The sequence below is a fragment of the Scyliorhinus canicula genome, chromosome 17 (genome assembly GCF_902713615.1).
Source record: "Scyliorhinus canicula chromosome 17, sScyCan1.1, whole genome shotgun sequence".
In the NCBI taxonomy this organism is placed as follows: domain Eukaryota; kingdom Metazoa; phylum Chordata; class Chondrichthyes; order Carcharhiniformes; family Scyliorhinidae; genus Scyliorhinus; species Scyliorhinus canicula.
In genome coordinates, this window is record NC_052162.1 from 132429867 (window position 1) to 132449255 (window position 19389).

The following is a 19389-nucleotide window of genomic DNA, read 5'->3' on the forward strand; positions in this document are numbered from 1 at the left end:
CCTGATGGGCAAGTGGGACTACAATTCCCAGAGTGCACCAGTTTGTGGGGAGGGCAGGGTAGAAGAGGTGAGATCACAAAGAGGAAGTGAGAAAATAAAGTGTAAGTGAGTCACATAGAAAAAGGAGCAGGAGTAGGCCACTCGGCCCTTCAAGCTGTGGTGATATGCATCACTGTAAATACACAAGGGGTTAATGTAAATACACTACGACTAAGTAAACACTAGAGGGAGCACCAGAGCTGTCATGACATGCAGACATTCAGCTAATGAACACCTAGAATAGGACACGACCAATGGGCAGTCAAGACACCCAGAGGTGACACTACCACAAGGGGGCATAACACAACCGATATATTAGTACAGGGCACACATGCCCTGTCTCTTTCCATAGGCGACACTTAGAGAGTAGGACAGGTGCAGATCAGAAGCATCACACCCACCACGTGGCTGAGAGCAGACTGGTTAGTTAGACTGAGTTACTACAGCAAGATTAGCAGGAGAGTCGAACTCATGGGGAACTGCGCTAATGGTTCAATAAATCACACTGAACTTACTTCAACGTCTGGAGTATCTTTTGGTCAAAGCTGCATCGAGTTGCAGCCTGTGTTCTCCCAGAGTACGTAACACAACAAAAGCCTGCTCTGCCATTCAATGTGATCATGGCTGATCTCAATGCAGTAATCCCGCTTTCGCCCCCTACGCCTTAATGCCATTAAAATCTAAAAACTTATCAATCTTTTTCTTGAATATATTCAGTGACGTGGCCTGCACAACCTTCTGTGGTACAGAATTGATGGATATCAATTCAGTCAAGACGCTTAGTAGTGAACCGATGCTTTAATAGACATAGAACATATAGTGCTTGATTGGTCCTCCTTACACCAACCCTCCACCACTGACGAGCAGTGGCAGCCTTGTGTGCCATCTACAAGATGACCTGCAGTAACTCACCTAGATTCCTCAGACAGCACCTTCAAAGCCCACGACCACCACCATCTTGAAGGACAAGAGCAGCAGATACCTTGGAACCCCACCACCTGGAGGTTCCATTCCAAGTCACTCACCACCCCGACTTGGAAAGATATCGCCGTTGCTTCACTGTCGTTGGGGCAGCATCCTGAAACTCCCTCCCTAACAGCACTGTGGGTGTACCTACACCTCAGGGACTGCAAAGGTTCAAGAATGCAACTCATCACCATGTCCTGAAAGACAACTAGGGTGGGCAATAAATGCTCGCCTAACCAGAAAGGCATACATCCTGTAAACATTCATTGGACAATCAGAAAAGATTGACTGCATTACACAAGAGACAGAAAGAGATAGATAAAATAAAGATATTGAAAGAGTATGGACAGGATTGTAGGGAAACACCAGCAGGCACTCTGTTACCTAATCATGATGTAGGTATAAAAAACTCTGAACTAATAAGCGTCATCCGTCTCGACTAAAACCACGGAGACTGGCTCAGTTAGAGACTGAAATGCAGTGCATGTTGCACAAACAGGTGAAACGGCTGTGGTCCACAGAATGCCAAGTAGAGGTTCAAAGATTGATGTGTTCGTGCACAAACTGGTGCTGGCCGTTTCAGACCATTTAAGATGGTCACAGACGTCAGTGATCTCGGGGTCGGGGCAGTACTACTACAAGATGAAAATGCAGGAATAGAGAGGCCAGCGGGATATTTTGTTTTAAATCTAGGTCCATGCCTGAGAACATATTCCACTATTGAAAAGGAAGCCTTCGCCTTGACACCATCCCTTCAGCTTTGAAGTATATATCCATCATAACAATCAACAAAGCTTGATTTCAGGGCAGCATGGTGGCCTAGTGGTTAGCACAACCGCCTCACGGCGCTGAGGTCCCAGGTTCGTTCCCGGCTCTGGGTCACTGACCGTGTGGAGTTTGCACATTCTCCCTGTGTCTGCGTGGGTTTTGCCCCCACAACCCAAGAATGTGCAGAGTAGGTGGATTGGCCATGCTAAATTGCCCCTTAATTGGAAAAAATAATTGGGTAATCTAAATTTATAAAAAAAACAAAGCTTGATTTGCACAGACCATATCCACTTGTGTTTATAGAGTAAAGCCTGGAATGCAGGATTATATTGTTCTAGTTTATTATCCCAACAGTTCAACTTTACAATTGTACACATTCCTGAAAAGGACAATGTGATTGCGGATGATTTGTCACGTGTTTAAGGGATGACTATTCACCAATGTAGAGACTGGGAAGGGGACTTGTATAACCGAGATGGGTTAGTTGGTTAGTTGTTTGAAATTAATGTCTTGCATACCTCGTAATGAAACGCACATGTCCTGAAGTTTCATTCTTTTTGGGGAGGAGGTATGTAAGGGTTCTTCCTGTTCCCTGTTTCCTTTTCCCCCATTCTTTTCATTTGCTGTTGCATTTTTGATTGATGGATGATTGATGGACATCTCCCTTTAAGGCAAGAAACCTGAACCTTTAATTCAAACAGAGGAGTCTGGAAGTCTGTGCTGATGGTTGCAGACTGGCTGGTATCACAGAACATAGAATAGTACAGCACAATACAGGCCCTTCGGCCCTCAATGCTGTGCTGACCATTTATCCTAATCTAAGATCAATCTAACCTACACCTCTTCAATTTACTGCTGTCCATGTGCCTGTCTAAGAGTTGCTTAAATGTGCTTAATGACTCAGATTCCACCACCTCTGCTGGCAGTGCATTCCACACACCCATCTCTCTCTGTGTAAAGAATCTACTTCTGACATCTCCCCTAGACTTTCTCCAATCACCTTAAAATTATGTCCCCTCGTGACAGCCATTTCCGCCCTGGGGAAAAGTCTTTGGCTATCCACTCTATCCATGCCTCTCATCACCTTGTACACCTCTATCAAGTCACCTCTCTTCCATCTTCGCTCCAGTGAGAAAAGCCCTAGCTCCCTCAACCTTTCTTCGTAAGAGATGCCCTCCAGTCCACACAACATCCTGGTAAATCTCCTCTGCACCATCTCCAAAGCATCCACATCCTTCCGAGAATGGGGCAATCAGAACTGGATACAATATTCCAAGTGTGGTCTAACTAGAATTTTATGAAGCTGCAGCAAAACCTCGCGGCTCTTAAACTCAATCCCCCTGTTAATGAAAGCCAACACACCATACGCCTTCTTAACAACCCTATCAATCTGGGTTGCAACTTTGAAGGATCTATGTATGTAGACCCCAGGATCCCTCTGTTTCTCCACACTTCCAGGAATCCTGCCTTTAACCCTGTATTCAGCATTCAAATTCGACCTTCCAAAATGAATCACTTCACATTCATCTGGGTTGATCTCCATCTGCCTCTTCTCAGCCCAGCTCTGCATCCTGTCAGTGTCCTGTTGTAACCTGCAACAGCCCTCGACAGTATCTACAACTGGGGGCAGCACGGTGGTACAGTGGTTAGCATTGTTGCCTACGGCGCTGAGGACCCGGGTTCGAATCCCGGCCCTGGGTCACTGTCCGTGTGGAGTTTGCACATTCTCCCCGTGTCTGCGTGGGTTTCGCCCCCACAACCCAAAAGATGTGCAGGATAGGTGTATTGGCCACACTAAATTGCCCCTTAATTGGAAAAAATAATTGGGTACTCTAAATTTATAAAAAAAAACAAAAAAAAACACTATCTACAACTTCACCAACATTCATGTCACCGGCAAAATTATTAACACACCCTTCCTCTTTCTCATCGAAGTCATTTATAAAAACCACAAAGAGCCGATGTCCCAGAACAGGTTCCTGTGAACCACCTTCATCGTCATCCAAGGCTCCTTCACCTTCCCATTCCTTCCTTGTCTCAGTGGGACAAAACTATCCAGCTCTCGCAAGTGCTCCTTAAACAACCGCCACATTACTGTTGTGCATTTCCACAAGAACAACTCTTCCCATTTTATACTCCTCAGCTCCTGCCTAATAGCAGTATAATTCCCCTCCCCCACTAAATACCTTCCCATACTGTCTGCTCCTATCCCTCTCCATGACTACAGTAAGAAGTCTTACAACACTAGGTTAAAGTCCAACATGTTTGTTTCAAACACTAGCTTTCAGAGCACTGCTCCTTCCTCAGGTGAATGAAGAGGTCTCTCAATGACTATGGTAAAGGTCAAGGAGTTGTGGTCACTGTCACCGAAATGCTCTCCCACCGAGACATCTGACACCTGGCCTGGTTCGTTGCCAAGCACCAAGTCCAATATGGCCTCCCCCCGAGTCGACCTATCAACATATTGAGTCAGGAATCCTTCCTGGACACACCGGACAAAATGTGCTCCATCCAAACCATTTGCACTCAGGAGGTTCCAGTCAATATTAGGGAAGTTGAAGTTACCCATGACAACTCTGTTACTTCAGCACCTTTCCAAGATCTGCTGTCCAATCTGTTCCTCCATCTCTCTGCTATTGGGAGGTCTACAGAAAACCCCCAGTGAAGTGACTGCTCCTTTCTTGTTCCTGACTTCCACCCATACTGACTCAGTAGACAAACCCTCCTCAACTACCTCCTTTTCTGCAGTTGTGATGCACACCCTAATTAACAGTGCCACTCCCCCTCCTCTTTTACCTCCCTCCCTATTCTTCTGAAAACATCTAAACCCCAGAATATCTAACAACCATTCCTGCTCCAGTGAAATCCATGTTGTAATGGCCACAACATCGTAGTTCCAAGCACTGATCCATGTTCCAAGTTCATCTCCCTTATTCTTGACACTTCTTGCACTGAAACAGACACACTTTAACAAACACTGAGTGCAACTTTGCCCTATCAACTGTCTATCCTTCCTCACAGACTCACTGCATACTATTTCTGCCTGTTCAACAGCTACCCTATCCTCTAACCCATAGCTCTGGATCCCATCCCCCTGCCAAACCAGTTTAAACCCTCCCAAAGAGCTCTAGCAAACCTCCCACCCAGGATACTGGTGCCCCTACAGTTTAGGTGCAATCCGCCCTTCATGTACATGTTCCACCTTCCCCAGAAGATATCCCAATGATCCACATATCTGAAGCCTTCCCTCCTGCACCAGCACTATAGCCATGTGTTCAGCTGCACTCGCTCTCTGTTCCTTACCTCACTTGCACGTCACACTGGTAGCAATCCTGAGATCACTACTGTGCTGGTCCTGCTCTTTAGCTTCCAACCTAACTCCCTAAAATCACTTTTTAGACCCTCACCCCTTTTCTTAGCTATGTCGTTGGTGCCAATGTTCACCATGACTTCTGGTTACTCCCCCTCCCCCTAAAGAATTCTGTAAACTCGATTTGAGACATCCCTGACGCTGGCACCTGGGAGGAAACATACCTTCCGGGAGTCTCGTTTGCGACCACAGAATCTCCTATCCATTCGCCTAACCATTGAGTCTCCTATCACTATCGCTTGTCTATTCTCCCCTCCTTCCCTTCTGAGCCACAGAACCAGATTTAGTGTCAGAGACCTGGCCGCCAGGGCCTTCCCCTGGTAGGTCATCCCCCCAACAGCATCCAAAATGGTGCACTTGTTTTGAAGGGGAATGGCCACAGGGGTTCCCTGCATTGTCTCCCCGTTTCTTTTCCTTCCCCGGACTGTAACACAGACACTAGTGATATCCCTCACCACCCACATCCTACAGGAGAAGCATACAACTGCCCTAGCTTCTATCCCCTCTGATCTGAATTCCCAAAGAGATTTAAAAAGGAAAAAAAAATTAAACACCCGTTAGGCCCTTTAAAAATATATATATATATACTGCTGCTAGTCTCTTCGGTGAACCCTCTAAAATTGGTGATTCTGCTGAATAATACAAAGATAGCTTGTTGCCCCCAAAAAACAAAAAAACCATCTTACTTTACAGAAATGTAGCTGCCTGTGAACCAACTGGAACTCCGCCCTCCGACTCTGCTCCCAGTCAGCTGCACCCCGGCTCCCCTTCACGCTCTGTGGGGAAATGTAGGAAATGAAATGAAAGGAGCACCTTGCTCCCTCCTGACCCAACTCCCTCAGTCACCAAACTCTCACTATAGCACTCTAATGCACCCAAATTCAGCACTCCAGTGCAAACAATCAGTGAGGACTTGGTGGCCAATGAATGGGCCCAGAGGGCTGTGCTCTGCCCAGTAACAGGTTGGTACTTTAAAAATTCATTTATGGGATGTGGGAAGGGCCACTTAGGCCAGCATTTATTGTCCATCTTTTGTTGCTTATCAGACAGTGATGGTTAGTTGTCTTCTTGAACCTGAGGTGTAGGTATACCCACTGTGCTGCCCTTGATCTTTTCATTGAGAACTGTTGACGGGACATTGGCCATCTTAATTCTTCTCCCCCCCCCCCTCCCCCATTCCAACCTCTCTTCTTCCGAACTTTCTGCTCTTCACTCCGTCAGGTCTAACCCCGACTTTGTCATCAAACCTGCCGACAAAGAGGGTGCTGTTGTCATCTGGGGTTCTGACCTCTACCTCACAGAGGCTGAGCACCAACTCTCAGATACATCCTCTTACCTCCCCCTGGACCATGACCAGACCACTGAACATCAAGCCATTATTTCCAACACTGTTAGCGACCTCATTTCCTCTGGATGCCTTCCCCCTTCTGTTCCCTATGTTGCTCGTTCTGGGTGAGTGTGCTTAACACTCAATTTGGCTCTGTTTCGTTACTTCGCTCTGGAGTCGCCAGGTATCGTTAAGATACCGCCACAAGTTTCAAGGTCAAGTTCAAAGCAATAAAACCATACACCAATTAGTAAGTTCAAACAACTGAGTTTATTATAATACAATTATAATACTACCCATGCACACACTAAGAGGATTAAACTATTCCTACCGCTAAATAAACCAATACTTATCTCAAAGGAACTGCTGGATCAGGGGACAAGGCCTCTTGCTCTGCTCTGGTCTGCAGACTTCAGGTTGGTACGGGTTAAAAAGGGGTCAGGAGTGTCTATCTCTGGTAGCGATCGCTGTGAGACTTACTTGCTGGCGGCTGCTGTCCCAAATCTCTCCTCTTTCTCGTTCAAGGTCTTCTTTGGCAAAAGCTGGTCAAGCTGCTGGTCCAGAGAGGAGGGCTGGTTAAGAAGAATGAACTAAGTGTGGGACCTGTCTTTTATAGGTCCTAGGGCTTCGCGCCCTTTTGGGCGGACCCTTTTCTTGCTGGGAATCGATTGGGTCTCTTCCCAATCGATATGTTTGAATCCCCCCAATACTGAGGCTGTTCCTTGGTTACTGGGCAGACCTTCAGGTGCTTTGTTTTCGAACCCCGCTGGTGCTGGGGTGTCTGGCTTCCCATACACTGTTGCGATCACTTCCCCATTTGTGTCCATTGTCCCTGGGATCGTTCCATTACTATGTTAACTATCCCGGAGATTTCCTCATTAGTATGCGGAATGTTCATTTCGGTGCTGTCTGCTCTCTTAGCAGACAGAATACACACTGGCTTGGTGCAGCCTGTTGTGCTGTTAACATTGTCCATTTTAACCTGCAAGCTTTGCGTTCATCCATTTTGTATTTAGGGAATGGCCAACTTTGGTGGCTACATTCCCTCCTTGTGATCCTCATGAGAAATCATGAAGGATCACCCAAGTATGGTGTCTTTGGGTCCCCTGGCCTCAGCGAGTTCTATGGCTTCTATCCTTTCCTCAACTATGGCAAAACATTTTAACTAACAATTTCTGATTGGTGCTGTGTCAAAGGGGATATGCATTACCAATTGGAATCGGGAACCTCTAACTATCCTCAATAAACTACTCTCATCTCATATATAAACATTCTACAATATTCTAAACCCTTAATCATTCATACAACAGCATCTTTACATTTCATTTTCTGACTCGGCAGTCGAGCGCAGAACGTTATAATACATCCGCAAAAGTCTTTATTTACAGATCATATCAAAGTTAAATACTTTATTACACATCAAGGGGTTGGGGGGATTGGTGGAATCCGAAAATAGGGGATTGTACTCTGTACACTGTTGAGGCACGAGAGCGGTGGGCTCTCGTTCTCCATTTCCTCATCCTGAGGGTTTGGACTATAATACAGAGAACTGCAATCACCAAAAGTGGTTCTATTACATACGACAAGGAGTACCATGTCAGAAATGTGGTACACTAGGTCGGGGTACTGTTACCATTGACTGGGCTGGGGGTGGTCTCGGTTTGGGAGAAGTTAGCAAACATTGTACTGTGGGAAAGGGGGTCCGCGTCCACGCGCAACCACACAGATGCCACAATAGCTAAAAACATAGCAATTGGAATGCTCTTCATCTTCTCTGTCTCTTCTCTTCTCTTCCTTCCTGGGATCTTGCTGTGCTGTTCTTCGGTTCCTCTCTTGAACGTCCAAAAGCTAAGGGATCAAGCATATTATCTGTTCGTGTCCAGCTTAATATCTTGACTGTAAGTATATCTGTCCTCTTGTTCCAATTTTCCCTTTATGATGGTCACCTCCATGTGACTCGCTCATTTATTTTTCAAAACGGATTTAGGACCAGACACATACTTATCTATTAAACCAGTGCAAGCCGTCTCGCAGAGTGTTGCAATTTACCATCCCAAAATGTTCCTGGATGTAAATAGAATTGTCCCTGTGCCAAATCATGGGGTCTAAAACTGAAGGAGCGTTGTCGGGGTCGTCAGTGTTGGGTGTTGGGTTTTTAATGTAGGTGATCTCCATGGGGTCACTGGAGTTGGGGTCGTAGTCGCTGAAGTGGGGGCTGTAGGGTGGAGTGCTGTGGCTGTCCTCAGTCTCACAGTCACTGTCACTGTCTCTGCTGTGGCAGCTTGTGGGCGTTCCGGGGCGCGGTCTGGAGTCAGTGGGTGGAGTCGAGGGTCGAGCCCGATGAGGAACTGGTCTATGAGGAGGAGGGTGGAAATGTGTCTCTTGTGGGCAGGACGAGGTGTTCTGCTGCATCGAGCAGGACATGGTGCGAGTGGTTTGACTGTGTTCCATAAGCCTTTAGCTGGTTAATATGGAACCACTCAGTCTTACCGTTTGGGTATTTTATTCTATATACTGAGGGGCTGATTTTGTCCGAAATTGAGAATCGAGTCCCCATCTTGTAAAGGTGTGGCGGGTCACATGTCTTTGCTGTGTTGGTGCGGGAAGGGAATGCCTCTACCCATTTGGTAAAGGTATCTATGACCACCGGAACATATTTATAGCCATTCCTGCAAGGGGGGAAATGGGCCTATAAAATCGATCTGGAGGTTTGTCCAGGGGCCATTAACGGGGCGAGTGTGGCTGAGTTGTGCCTTCTTTGAATACCTCTCCGGGTTATTCTGTGCACAAATTAAACAATTCTCGATATAGTGGGTAACATCTTGTCTTAAGTTGGGCCACCAATAGAGTTGTCTAAGGTGTGTTGTGGTAGGGTCGATCCCTTGGTGTCCATGACTATCATGGAATAAGGCAATCATTTGATTCCTGTCCTTTTCAGGAACCACATACAATTTGTCTTTTATGATCACACCCTCATGCGTGGTCAAAGCGTGTTTGAATTTATCATACTGGGCCACAAAGTTTCCTTTTAAAATCTCCTGGAGATTTTCGTCCTGCTTCTGTGCCTGTACTAAATCTTCTATTTCTGTCTGTGAGACCTGAACTGAACTCACAGGGGCGCTAGCTGGTGTGCTAGCTGGGGGTGTCTAAAAATGACCTCGCCTGGAACCTGCTTTAGCCAGTGCGTTGGCTTTTACATTTCCAGGGGGGGATGATCGATGGTGGCTTCTAACTTTGATAATGCCATGCGTCCTATCCTTTGCCTTCTCTAGGATATGGAGGAGTAATGGGGCTGATGGAAGGGGCTTCTCGTTCGCGGAGACAAAACCTCTTGTCCTCCACAGGGTTAGAAAGTCTGTGAGGCTGTTACAGACATATAAACTGTCCGAGTATATGTCTGCTGGGCTGGGGAACGAATCTGGGTGGTCCACTATATATGCAATGGCCGCGAGTTCTGCTGCCTGCGCGCCTAAGTGACCTGGGAGTTTTAGAGATATCTCCTCTAAAGCGCGTCCCTGTGCATCCTCAACATAAATCCCGCATCCTGTGATGCGTTCGCCATCTAAAACTGTGGATGAACCGTCCACATATATATTCAGTGGGGCACACGCGTCTGTGTGCTGGGGGCTCTGGCTTGAATTCCTTATCTTCCTGGGGGGCGTTTTGGCAATGAATGGTCCTGTGTTGTGTAGGGGTGCTACTATCTCACAATCATGGGGTTGTCCTGGATACTGTAGGTTGTCCGCTAGAAATGTGTGTGTCTTGGTCCGTTTAACTGTTATGTCCCATCCTTGTAACAGAAGTGTCCACCTAGCTTCTCTTATCTGGCTCACTGAACCGTCCTTCAGTCGACCGTCTAAAAGTAACTGTGTGGGGGTGTGTTCGGTCGAAATGGTGATGGGATTGAATCCGGTAATGTACGAAAAGTACTGAACTGCCCAAAATACTGCTAGTAGGTGCCTCTCACTGAAAATCCTTTTTCTACGGGGTCTAAAAGTCTGGAGGCATAAGCCACTGGTCGCAGCTGCTTCTGCCATTCCTGAAGGAGCACGGCCGAGAGGGTCAGATCGGTGCTAGCTACCTCTATTGCATAGGGGGAGAGTTGGTCTGGAACTTGTAGTGCGGGTGCTAAGCTGAGGGCTTTCTTTCACTCTTCCACAGCCTCTGTATGCTGCGGAAGCCATTCCCAAGGGGCTCCTTTCTTAAGGATGTCTGAAAGTGGGGCTGCCTTGGTCGCAAAACCATCAATATGGTTCCGACAATACCCAACCAGTCCTAAAAGTGACCGGAGGGCTGAAACATTCTGGGGAAGGGGCAATTTGACGATTGAGTCAATTCTTTTGAACTCGATCTCGCGTTTGCCGTGTGTGATGACTGTACCCAAATACATCACTTTATTCTCCAATATTTGGGCCTTTCTGGGGTTAACTTTACATACAATGTCTTGTAAAAGTTCCAGGAGTTCGGACAGAAGCGTGATGTGCTCTGCCTTGGTGTCTGTCTGCAGTAATAGGTCGTCCACACACTGTACCAGACATTCGGGTCGGGAAAATTTTGCAAATCTATTTGCCAGCTGTCGGTGGAAAATGGAGAGGGAATTGTGGAATCCTTGTGGGAGGCATGTCCACGTGTACTGCTGACCTTTAAATGTGAAGGCAAATTTGTACTGGCACGCTTTTGCCAATGGATTGGCCAGAAGCCATTGCTAATGTCCAACACCGTGAAATATTTGGAGTGCAGTCCCTGTTTGAGCATGGTCTCGGGACTTGTTGCTACCATGGGGGCTACTGCTGGGGTTACTTTGTTGAGTTCCCGATAATCAATGGTCAGACGCCATGATCCGTCGGGCTTCCTCACTGGCCAAATAGGTGCATTATTAGTTGAGGCTACTGTCCTAAGTACACCCTGCTCTAATAAGCTCTCTATAACTTTTCCAATTTCTCCCTCTGCTTCTAGGGGAAATCGGTACTGTCTCTGTGGTCTCGGGTCAGGTCCAGTAACTTGAACTTGTCCAGTCATTCTGCCGCAGTCGTGCCAGTGACTGGCAAATGCTGTCCTGTGTCTGTTCAAAACTGCCCTAACCTGTTTGTCCGTGCTAAGCGTGGTCGGGTCAAAACAATAGTCGCCTACTGCGCTAATCCTGTTCGCATACTCTCCTACTGTGAGAGTTGCGGGTGCTCTGTCGGATTTCGCCATTCGCCAGACACACTGATTTACTGGATCGAACGACAGGCTGTGGGCATTCATAAAGTCAATGCCCAGTATGTGTTCGGCTGTGCGGGGCAGCTTAACTAAAACAACGGGGTGTCTGGTGGAGATGTTCCCTAGCTGAATTGATACAGGGGCTGTAATGTGTCCCTGCTGTGAGTGACCTGTAAATCCGCTGAGTGTTATTGTGGCTGTAGTGGGCCACGTGTCTGCCTGTGGTGTAGTGGAGGAATTAATGGTCGTGCGGGACCCTCCTGTGTCCCAAAGTAATTCTATGGGCTTCCCTCTAATTTTTGCTGTGACCACCGGTCTTCCGGATCGGTCCCAGAGGGTGTCACAGACCCAAGTGGGGGAGCCCAAACACCGTCAGTCCGTTCTGTCCACATTGGTCTGTCTTGACTGTGTCCCTATACTGTGGATTGGCTTTGCTTTGTTCCTGGTTAGAGTGCCTGTCTGCTGGCCTCTCTGAGATCTCTGTGGGGCGTTGTATTCTTTTGCAAAATGTCCTAAATGTCCGCAGTTGTAACATTCCCGCGACTTCTGTGGGGGGCTGTTCTTTCCTTCATTTACCCATGCGGGATTTTGGTGCACTCTTACTGCCTGTATATCTGCTGCAGCCTGAGCTTCTTCTGGGGTCTTTACTTTAACCTTGCCCTGGACAGATTGTTCCCAAGCGCGGGACAATCTTTTCAGTACCCATTTTTCATTATGGGCCTCTTCTGAGGGGTCAGAACTGCTGCAGACATTCTGTCCTGCATCTGTGGGGTGGAAGATGATTGTGCGGGTCCAATTAACCATATTGTCGCGGGTTAAATGTGCTCGGCCTAAATCGCCAAAACCGGCAGTGAAATGAATCCACAGCCTTCCTGCGAAAGCTGTGGGATGCTCTGTCCTTTTCTGCCTACACTTATTTAGGCCTTCGACTGGGTCTCCTCTGTTGTACCCTATCGCGTCTAAAATAGCTGTATGCATCTCCTCTAGTGTGCCTCCTCCAACGTTCTGTGGGTCGGGGAGGGCTGCTACAACTGATGAGTCTAAACTCAAGACTGTGAGCTTTACCTGCTCTCGCTTATCCAGGCTGTACATGGTCGCCTGCTGTTTTACTCTCGCGAAAAATTGGTGGAGGTCTGCAGTGGGTTCATAGGTGCGGGTGCTTGCTGATCTGTGGGGGGTTGGGGCGCTTTCCTTTTCTGTTGCGCTGCTGGCGCACATGTTCCCTGAACATAGCGCTGCACAGTTTCGCTTAATTCCTGCCAATCTGGGGCATTTTCCTCATCTAATTGTGTTCCAAATGTCTCTTGGAACCCATTCTGCACAGAAAGCAGAGATTGCAGCTGCGCAATCTGCTTCCTGCATTTCGCATGATCCACTGTGCTTTGCCTTTGTTCAGTGGTGGCAGCATGGAGCGCTCTTAAAGCTGCCTTTTGGTCAGAGCATTGCCTTTGCAATGCCTCTACCTGCTTCTCTGAATTTTCCCTGATCAGAACTGCACGCTGCACATCCTGATAGGCTTTCTCATACTGGGTTTGGGAACTGCTCAGATGGGCTAGACAAGACTGATGTGCCCTCTTGGCATCATCCACCTCTCTATCCTTCTCTGCCAACTTCCTTCTTAATTCTAGATTCTCCTTTTCGATGTCCCTGACATCCACTTTGCTCATCCTATTCCTCCCTTCTAATTCTTTGCGGAGCGTCCGAACGACCTCCTCTGTGACTCGCAATTGTGCCAAGCAGGACACAATTGCCATCGGCTTGCGTGCTTTACTTAAATTCTTTTTATGAATTTGAGGTAGGTTGTCCCACCAAGTATGTCCTATACTCCCGGGACCTGTCTCCTCATTCAAACAAAACTCACTCCAATGGGGCCATCCTTTCCCTTTGAGGTACTTCCTGAGTTCCAGCTCTCATCCGGGACACTGGCCTACTCTGCTACAGCTGGTCGCTGCGACCACGAACTGTTCTGGGTTCATGAGGCGTTCCATTGCCTGCATGGCCATTTTCTCTTATGCTCTCTTTAATTTGGAAGGAGAGATGATAAGGTAATCCTTAAAATACGGGTACGGCTTTCGCTATGTTCCGACTTATAAAATTCCCGACAGTTTGTCGCTACAAAAGTCTCTCGGTTTAACCTTACAACCCTGTTAGTTACGCATGCAAAAACACACTTCCGAATTATGACTATTGATTTGAACTCCTTGAACACTTGTGGTTTTTCCTTTTCCCAATTGGATTTCCAATTCAAATTTCTGGGTTCTCTCGGAGTGGGGGGGGGGGGGGGGGGGGGCACTTCTAATCAAGTCCCATCTAGGAGTCGCCACTAAATGTTGCTCGTTCTCGGTGAGAGTGCTTAACACTCAATTTGGCTCTGTTTCGTTACTTAACTCTGGAGTCGCCAGGTATCGTTAAGATACCGCCACAAGTTTCAAGGTCAAGTTCAAAGCAATAAAACCATACACCAATTAGTAAGTTCAAACAACTGAGTTTATTATAATACAATTATGATACTACCCATGCACATGCTAAGAAGATTAAACTATTCCTACCGCTAAATAAACCAATACTTATCTCAAAGGGAACTGCCGGATCAGGGGACAAGATCTCTTGCTCTGCTCTGCTCTGCAGACTTCAGGTTGGTACGGGTTAAAAAGGGGTCAGGAGTGTCTATCTCTGGTAGCGATCGCTGTGAGACTTACTTGCTGGCGGCTGCTGTCCCAAACCTCTCCTCTCTCTCGGTCAAGGTCTTCTTTGGCAAAAGCTGGTCGAGCTACTGGCCCAGAGGGGAGGGCTGGTTAAGAAGAATGAACTAAGTGTGGGACCTGTCTTTTATAGGTCCTAGGGCTTCGCGCCCTTTTGGGCGGACCCTTTTCTTGCTGGGAATCGATTGGGTCTCTTCCCAATCGATATGTTTGAATCCCCCCAATACTGAGGCTGTTCCTTGGCTACTGGGCGGGCCTTCAGGTGCTTTGTTTTCGAACCTCGCTGGTGCCGGGGTGTCTGGTTTCCCATACACTGTTGCAATCACTACCCCATTTGTGTCCATTGTCCCTGGGATCATTCCATTACTATGTTAACTATCCCGGAGATTTCCTCATTAGTATGCGGAATGTTCATTTCGGTGCTGTCTGCTCTCTTAGCAGACAGAATACACACTGGCTTGGTGCAGCCTGCTTGTGCTGTTAACATTGTCCATTTTAACCTGCAAGCTTTGCGTTCATCCATTTTGTATTGAGGGAATGGCCAACTTTGGTGGCTACATCTACTTCCCAAAATCCACAAAAAGGACTGTCCCGGCAGGCCCATTGTGTCAGCATGCTCCTGTCCCACCGAACTTACTTCCTCTTATCTGGACTCCATCCTCACTCCTCTGGTCCATTCCCTCCCCACCGACATCTGGGATTCCTCTGATGCCCTGCGCCATATTGACAGTTTCCAATTCGCGGGCCCTAACCGCATTCTATTCACCATGGATGTGGGATCCCTCTACACCTCCATCCCACACCAGGATGGCCTGAGAGCCCTTCGCTTCTTTCTCGAAAAGAGACCCGGACAATTTCCATCCACCATCACTCTCCTCCGCCTGGCTGAACTCGTTCTATCTCTCAACAACTTCTCCTTCAACTCATCCCATTTTCTCCAAATCAAAGGTGTAGCAATGAGTACCAGCATGGGTCCTAGCTATGCTGCTTTTTTATGGGCTATGTGCAATATTTCTTGTTCCAGGCTTACCCCGGTCCCCTCCCACAACTCCATTACCGATACATTGATCAACTTCGCTTCCAGTTTCCACCCCTCCATCACTTTCACCTGGTCCATCTCAGACACTTCCCTCCCCTTCCTTGATCTTTCTGTCTCCATTTCCGGCAATAGACTATCCACTAATATCCACTACAAGCCCACTGACTCCCACAGCTATCTGGCCTACAGCTCTTCACACCCAACACCCTGTAAGGACTCCATCCCTTTCTCTCAGCTCCTTCACCTCCATCGCATTTGTTCCAAAGATGCCACTTTCCAAAATGGTGCTTCGAAAATGTGTTCCTTCTTCCTCGACCGTGAATTCCCACCGGCAGTTGTTGACAGGGCCCTCAGCAGTGTGCGGTCCATCTCCTGCGCCATTACCGTCGCATACCACCTCCCTCCCAGAACAAGGATAGAGACCCCCCCGTTCTCACATTTCATCCCACCAGCCTCTGTATGCAAAGCATAATCCTCCGCCGTTTTCACCAACTCCAGCGTGATGCCACCACCAAACACATCTTCCCTTCACTCCCTCTGTCAGCATTCCACGGAGACCGTTCCCTCCAAGATAATCTAGTCCACTCCTCCACCATACCCAGTACCTCTCCCATCACTCATGGCACCTTCCCATGCAATCACAGAAGGTGTAACACCTGCCCCTTTACCTCTTCCATGCTTAACATCCCAGGCCCACATGTCTGTCCTTGGCCTGCTGCAATGTTCCAGTGAAGCTCAACGCAAACTGGAGGAACAACATCTCATCTTCCAGTTAGGCACGCGTCAGCCTTCTGGCCTGAACATCGAATTCAACAACTTCAGATGATTAACTCTACCACACCTCAACCCATTTGTTTTCATCTCGTTTCATTTTCACTGTCTTTTACCATTTCTTGCTTTCTGGATTGGATTGGATTTGTTTATTGTCACGTGTACCGAGGTACAGTGAAAAGTATTTTTCTGCAAGCAGCTCAACAGATCATTCAGTACATAGGAAGAAAAGGGAATTAAACAGAATTCAAGAAAATACATGAGAATACATAATAGGGCAACACAATATATACAATGTACTACATAAGCATTGATGTGGAGATGCCGGCGTTGGACTGGGGTGAGCACAGTAAGAAGTCTTACAACACCAGGTTAAAGTCCAACAGGTTTGTTTCAAACACGAGCTTTCGGAGCACGGCTCCTTCTTCAGGTGAATGGCCTGAAGAAGGAGCCGTGCTCCGAAAGCTCGTGTTTGAAACAAACCTGTTGGACTTTAACCTGGTGTTGTAAGACTTCTTACTGTACATAAGCATTGGCATCGGATGAAGCTGACATGGGTGTAGTGTTAATGAGGTCAGTCCATAAGAGGGTCATTTAGGAGTCTGGTGACAGTGGGGAAGAAGCTGTTTTTGAGTCTGTTTGTCCGTGTTCTCAGACTTTTGAATCTCCTGCCCGATGGAAGAAGTTGGAAAAGTGAGTAAGCCGGGTGGGAGGGATCCTTGATTATGCTGCCTGCTTTCCCCCGGCAGCGGGTGGTGTAGATGGAATCAATGGATGGGAGGCAGGTTCGTGTGCTGGACTGGGCTTTCTTAATATATATTTAACTCCCCCCCCCCCCCAACACAATCTTATCCAACTTTCCTTACCCTTTCTCCTCATTGCTTCCCCCTTCCTCTCCCCCCACATCTGCAATTCATCCTCTAATGTTAGTTTCTCTGCTGTTTGGCCTTTCACATCCTTTGTCCTGTCTGGGGACTGCCATTAACACTCTTTCCCCTTTGTTTCTGTGGCCATTAACACCCAGTTTCCCTGGGTTTCTGTGGCTATGACTCATCTTTCATTCTCACTCCACAGCATAAATATTTCCCACTTTCTCTGTCTGTTAGCTTTGACAAAGAGTCATCAGGCTCGAAACGTTAATGCTTTTCTCTCCCTACAGATGCTGCCAGTCTTGCTGAGATTTTCCAGCATTTTCCCTTTCGTTTCAGATTCCAGCATCTGCAGTCATTTGCTTTTATCAAGTGCCGTTTAATAGAGCTGTTGATGACTCCTTCCATCACTGATGATGGAGAATAGACTGATAGGGCGGTAATTGGCTGGGTTGGATTTGTCCTGTTTCTTGTGTACAGGACAAACCTGGGCAATTTTCCACATTGCTGGGTAGATGTCAGTGTTGCAGCTGAACTGGAACAGCTTGGATAGGGGAGAATCAAGTTCTGGAGCGCAAATCTTCAGTACTACTGCCGGGATATTGCCAGGGCCCAAAGCATTTGCAATGTCCAGTGCCTTCAGCTGTTTCTTGATAAAACATGGAGTGAATCGTATTGGCTGAAGACCTGGCATCAGCTGTGAAGCGATTGTGTTATCCGCAATGCCACCGTGATGTTGGGGACCTCTGGAGGAGACTGAGATGGATCATCCACTCAGCACTTCTGGCTGAAGATTGTTACACATGCCTCAGCCTTGTCTTTTGCACATATGTGCTGGGCTCCTCCATCATTGAGGATGGGGATATTTGTGGAGCCTCCTTCTCCAGTGAGTTGTTTAATTATCCAGAAACATTCACGGCTGGATGTGGCAGGAGTACAGAGCTTGGATCTGATGCATTCATTGTGGAATCGCTTAGCTCTGTCTATTACTTGCTGCTTATGATGTTTGGCACACAGTAGTGAAGCCAGCAAGGTGATAACAGTGGTTAGCACAGCTGTCTCACAGCGCCAGGGACCCAGGTTCAATTCCGGTCTTGGCTGACTGTCTGTGTGGAGTTTGCACTTTCTCCCCGTGTCTGCATGGGTTTCCTCCGTGTGCTCCGGTTTCTTCCCACAGTCCAAAGATGTGCAGGTTCAGTGGAGATATGGGGTTACAGGGAGAGGGCAAGGGAGTGGGCGTAGGAACAGTGCTCTTTCAGAGGGTCGGTGCAGACTCGATGGGCCGAATGGCCTTACTCTGAACTACAGGAATTTTGTGGTTCCAATCCTGTGTTGTAGCTTCACCAGGTCGACACCTCATTTTTCGGTTTGGCTGGTGTTGCTCCTGCCGTGCTCTCCTGCACTCGTCATTGAACCAGGCTTGTTTTCTTATTCGTTCATCGCAGGCTGTGCCAGCATTTATTGCCCATCCCTAATCGACCACATTGGTGGGTCTGGAGTCACATGTTGGCCAGACCAGGTAAAGATGGCAGATTTCCTTCCGTAAAGGACGTCAGTGAACAGAAGGGTTTTTCCGACAATGGTTTCATGGCCATCTTAGACATTTTAATTCCAGATATTTTACTGAGTTTGAATTCCACCACCTGCCGTGTTGGGATTCGAACCCAGGTCATCAGATCATTATTCTGGGTCTCTGGATTCCTAGTCCAATGACAATCCCTCCCCATGGTGGTAATGGTAGATTGGAGAATATGCCAGGAGGTTTCCTTGTCCATGTTTAATCTGAAGCCATGAGACATCGTGAGGTCCAGAGTCGATGCTGAGGTCTCCCAAGGCAACTCCCTCCCGACTGTATACCACTGTGCCACTGCCTGGCTGTCTCTGTTGTTGATCAGGGAGGGACAAAGATCACTGGAACAATAGGTATAAGGTACCCTATGGTTAGGGGTACAGATCGGTGCCTCTGTGGGCATGAAAGAGACTCCAGGATGGTATGTTGCCTCCCTGGTGCCAGGGGCCGGGATGTCTCTGAATGGGCAGAAAGCATTCTGAAGGGGGAGGGTGAACAGCCAGAGGTTGTGGTACATATTGGTACTGACAATATGGGTGGGAAGAGTGACAAGATCCTGCAGCAGCAGTTCAGGGAGTTAGGTAGAAATTGGGGTCTCTTCCGGGGCAGGTGGGACCTGTACAAGAAGGACGAGTTGCATCTGAACTGAAGGGGCACCAATATCCTGGCTGGGAGGTTTGCTAGTGTTACACAGGGAGGATTTAAACTATTTTGGTAGGGGTGGGGGGTGGGAGCCAAAGCAAAGGTGAATTAACTGAAGGTGAAT

The 19389-nt window shown here is 47.7% G+C and overlaps 1 protein-coding gene across 1 annotated transcript in view; it reads left to right on the forward strand.

Annotated features, from left to right (window-relative positions):
* LOC119951638 overlaps nt 1–19389 on the forward strand; it is a 33495-nt gene that overhangs the window by 9072 nt on the left and 5034 nt on the right. The window lies entirely within an intron of this gene.